A 5,330-nucleotide genomic window follows, 5' to 3' on the forward strand; every position below is an offset into this window, starting at 1 on the left:
CAAGGAAGGAGTCATGAAACTCGTCTTGCAGCACATAATCCATAATGCCTTGATTGTCGCTCTCGGCGCGATGGTCAAACTCCTTAAACTTAATAACTGCGGCTTGACGGGTGTAGAAGACAGTGGTAGAGGAAAAACAGCAAATAGGAAAAACGTCAACTGGCCAGGGAGAGACTTACACGTATGAAAATAGTTTTGCCTGTTTGCCTATTTGCCTTGGCGCCGGTGGGGATGCTCTAACCATGCCGTGCAGCGAGTCCATCACAGCGATCTCACAATACTGTAGCGAACCGATTATAGAGCTTGACAATCTCGAACCGCCTGAGGTTTCGGCTGTTTGCCAGCGTGTGATTTCGAAGCCCAATAAGAGGAGAAACGATTCGGAGCACGGTATCGGTGAAGCGTACGAAAGTGGGAGATGCGCAAAAGTGGAAGGCGCGCCCTGCGTAGCTGAGGATATGACTGCTGTATTGTAGACGCAAGGAATCTACAGTGCATGTGTACATGTGAGCGCTCAGCGAGTGTGATGAAGAAAATTCGAAGATGAATGCGACTACAGCGTCATGGGAAACTGGGAATGTCGCTTGCCCCATGAGTTCACTGTGTGCCTTGTGACGTTTTGAAAATCATGAAGAGGATGCAGCCAAGTATTTCCCAACATGGATATCGCTGCTCGGAGTCGCCAAGTGCTACGGCATCGTCGTAACGAGGGAAAACGGTCGTTGGATGAAGGATTGTTTCAGAATCAGGGATCTGTGTGAGTGCACGTGCATGCCAAGCTGTGCCGCGATCGCTGTTGTGGAACAGTACTGTACTTGCAAAACTGACATAAAATTACCCTTAGGCTCGACCCGACGTCGAATGTCGCACGGCATATGCGAACATTCGTGATGCTCTAATAAAGTTGGGATCACGTGGATTTAAAGAGGAAGCAGTAGCAAGCACGGGCAAGCGCTTCTCGTCGTGGCTGTTGCTGCAAGTATCAGTAAGCGATGCTCGGAAGTATCGATGAGGCTTGAATCTAGAATCATAGCAGTGGAGAACGGCGGCGGTCTTGCTTGTTAAGTACTACGACATGTTGCAGACAGCTCATCAAGGTGCGCAATGCTTTCTCAACGCGGGGCACATCGAATGCAGCGATCTGATACAGAGCTGTCTCTCTCGTCAGGTGCGTGGCAGGTACTGTAGATACAAAGCTGAGGCGCGGTGCACTGCCCGGATATTAGAAAAATATGGTTTGATTGAATGCAAGTTTTCCTGTGAGCTCTTCTCTTCAAAGGATTGACTTCATTTCAGATATGTTTGCATGACTACGGCAGGGTAAGCAAGGAGAAGTGGGGATACTGTGCTGTATTTGGATGGAGAAGGGCGGACCATGTTAACGGAAAAGCACACTCGACCGGCTGATATCAGCAGAAACGGGGCTGAGAGCGCGAGAGTCTTTGGTGGTCCATTTCGCATTTGTTGGAGACCAAGGAAGCTTTTGACTGGCCTCTTTGTACAAACAGGCCCGTTGCAAGGCAACATTTTTTGTGCTGTTCTTCCACTAGGGTACCCAAAGATGGAGCGAATGTGGTCCGGTTTATTTAATCAAATAAAAGGATTTTGATAAGCAGGATTTCTGTGGTCCGTGTGAGAGAAGATAAAAGAAGGTGTTTTTATTTTTGGATAAAGGACAAGGACGGCGAGGGAAAGTCCAGACAGGTTTCCTGGAACGGGCCAGGGAATGAGGGGAGACTTCGTAGAAAATATGAAATTTCTAAGTGCCGTTCTTGTGAACGGGTCCAGGTCTGAGGTTGCCAAATCACCCGGTTTCATAAAAACGAGTCTCGATGTCAAGGTCTCGCCCAATCATGGTGCACTTGGTGTAAGACCTCTGTATTTTGGAGATTTAGATACTGGCACGCACGGCTATGTCCTCCCGCGCCATATCGGCTTCCCGTCACGCTACATCATAATAATATCATACATTTCATGATCGACATGCTGATATAATGTAACAAGTCTTTTGGGTCATGTTTTATCTCTCCACACCCACAATATCGCATCAAGTTGCAAACAAACTTGACCCCAGGACCTGTGTGAAACTGGCGAGTGAAATCGAATTCGGCTGGTGTGCTGCTGTTGATTAGCGACAACACGGGCGGCTCGTTTCGCAATGATGCAACTTTCCCATACCCTCTCTATCAACATAAGATCAGGGCGTGAAACAACGCTGACATGCATCGAACGTGATTAGCTATGGGGACGAAAATGAGCGGCTCCTAAGTTGTAAGCTTTGACAAGATATAGTGGAGCGACTGGCTGGGAGTATTTTCTTTCTCCTCGAGCGCTGTGCCGTTGTGGGACGTAAGTATTGAGGGAATTGCAGCTATTACCGCAAGGTAACAAGGGTTTTGCACTGTACCCTTGGGTACAGTAGCCCCTGTTAGTGCCAACTAGTGCTTGTGCTGTCACCGGCACCAGGTGGTGACCTCCCGCAAGAGTAGATCCTATTTTTGAGCTATATTACAATCACCTGTATTCAACACCATGGTTGTATGTTACATATCTTATACAGTACCGTGGTTTGCTCTCAAGAACAGATACGATTATTTCACTCTTCTCTACAACCGCGTCGCCATCAATTTTGCGCCCTTGCTTGCGACCAGAGCGAACGAATTATGAACAGTTCCGTAACTCGCAGACGTCCAGAATATACAGTAATGAACACGCACACTCTCACTCCTGACTAAATTCGTGTCACTCTTCGACGAGACCGTGAAGTTCTTCGTCCCGTTCCATAAAATCTATAAACTTCTGATGCGACGTTTTGAAGGACAGGATCGTTCTGGAAGTCTATTCTCGTCAGTCGAAGTGCACTACGGTCTAGGTGATACGTGGTCTCACTGAACCACTTGTCAACACTGTTGTTTTGCGCATGTCGCTTTAGCCAGAATCCCGAAAGACGAGAAGGAAGTCACGATGCGTTGTCTATTGAACTGTGCTTCGAACTGGGGCTGGAAAGAGTTTAGTGCTTCTGAATTAGGCTGGTCTGCGTTCTTCCATGGGCGGCAGAGTGCCGTCAAGATTGTGGGCTAATGTGATGCTCAATATCTAGAACGTGTAACACGTGTAGTTTTTCTCACAATCCAAAGATTTTCAACTTAAAATTGACGTCATCTGCACATGAAGCCATTTCGCTCGTCGTCTACAGTACTGTATCAAAAGGTACTGTAGATACCTGGCTACAATCATGCAATGCGTCATGATAAGACCGCTCGCCGCTCGAAATAGAAAAACGGTAAGTTTCGAAAAAAGTGCACTATGACACTGTTCTCGAAAGTGCCCTCTGACGGGACCCCACCCTGATTCAAGATCGTATCTTCACCAACCTTCACGAAAAAACAATTCAGAATGATCTGGCAACTACAGTACAGTACCCTTGGTACTGTGTGTGTCCGATGGAACGCACTGACACCAATAGCCGCGCACTCAACGAGCGGACCATCTCAACACACGTACCATCCAAGCAAAGACAATTCGGCGTCCCGACTGGCATACAGGCACTGAAAATCCTAGCGCAACTCGCATAAAAAAACTGAATGTTGGAGCAGTGGCCCCTACCAATGACGTGATCGGGTTGCCAGAGTTGGTTGTTAAGCTCATGTTTGAAGAATCAGTTTGAGGCGAAGTCCTATCCCGCGATGGCTAGTGGCTGGCCACCCACAGTAGGGGACGATCAGTCTGGCTGAAGCTGCGAGATGCGGTTGGTGAAACGTGCGCTTCCAACGTTGGTCGGTTGGTGGTCCCTCCTGGGAGCTTGGAGAGGGGTACCGAGTCGGATGCGGGTGTCTCTCAGGCTGGTGTCGACGGCGATGCAAGGGCGGGCTGTGTTGACTTGTCAGTGTCTTCAGGGTGGATGCAGCTGTTTCGTGCCGGAAGGCTTTGTAGATTATCTCTTGTGCGGGTTATTATGCGCTGGGATGATGCAGCAGTCACGACGGAGGAGAGATTTTATTTTGGGTCGCAAAGTAAGGACGAACAACGCAAAGGGACGAAACGTAGGGTGTGGACGAGGATTGTGAGGTTGTACAGTACTGTATAATAAGCTCGTACTGTATATGCTGGAGACAGGGATTACCTTCAAAGGGTCTAGTGTCGGGGGCGATAAGGCATCAGAAGCAAGCTCTGGTCCGGGAATGAAGGCTGGGAGTGTGGTACTGGAGCACAGGAAGCGGAAACATCGGTGGTGGGGGTTGTGCAGTATTACGTTGCGCAAGGTTGTGGGACCGTCTGGTCGAGTGGTGCCACTTGCAGTGCTTCCCAGAGTGGGTGCTGGAGTGTGGCTAGAGTGTGACAGAGGTGGAGATATTCCCTCGGGAGAGACTGACAGCCGAATGGTACCGTTCTATGATACCACAGAGCTTCCACGACGTTTGAGAAATCCGACCTTCCTGCTCGCCGACGAGGAACAGGAGGTTGGACAACCTGCGAGCAAGTTGGCTCGAGCCGGTCCAAGATTGCCGACGCGGACCGAGTATGTGGCGGTGGCGGTGAAGGATTAGGAAGGGATTGGACGCAAGGACAGGTACAGGAATGAAGGGTAAAAGGATGGGGTGCACGGGGCGTTTTTATTGCAGAGAGTGGGCCGAAGAGAAAGGGAATGGGAATACGAGGCGTAGATGATGTTGTAGAAGTGCCCATTACAGAATGGTATTGCGAATTGCTTACTGCGTGACGATTGTAGATACAGTAGAGTTGCGTCGATTCGGTGCATCTCAGGCGGGACGCCTTACACAATGTCTGAATTTGGGACGGCTGGGGGGGGTGGGGCAGGGGGGGGGGCGGGGACGCTCGTCGAGGCCAACCTAACACATGTTGAAGCAGTTTACATGATCCGGGCCCCCATGGCCCTGTGGAGAAGCGAATGCATGGGTGAACCGAATGACTCTAGAGACATGAAGGTCCTTGCAGTGCTGGAAAGGGGGGCTGAAGTTTTCTTGATACTGTACTGTATTATTGACGTGCGCATATTGTAGACAGACAAGTGGGCCGATTCTGCTGCTGTCATTGTAGTTTTACAGCAGTCACTGCACCGCAAAAAGTAGTTTTCGCTATTGTACTGGACTGTAAGGTTTGCTGTGGGGGCGTAAAGGACTCTACTGCCAGGTGGTCCTACTGTACTACACAGCACTAGGCGGCGCTGGAACTGTTGGAGGGTGGACGGTTGTGGGTTGTGTGGGTAACGCCGCCTGAGGTGAGGGATTGCGCTGCTGGAGTAGGCATTGCATACACGGGACAAAATGATGTCCCAGTTGACAGAATGAGCCGCTCAGGTTGACGACGCG

Source organism: Chondrus crispus, genomic scaffold (assembly GCF_000350225.1).
Source record: "Chondrus crispus Stackhouse genomic scaffold, scaffold_92, whole genome shotgun sequence".
NCBI lineage: Eukaryota > Rhodophyta > Florideophyceae > Gigartinales > Gigartinaceae > Chondrus > Chondrus crispus.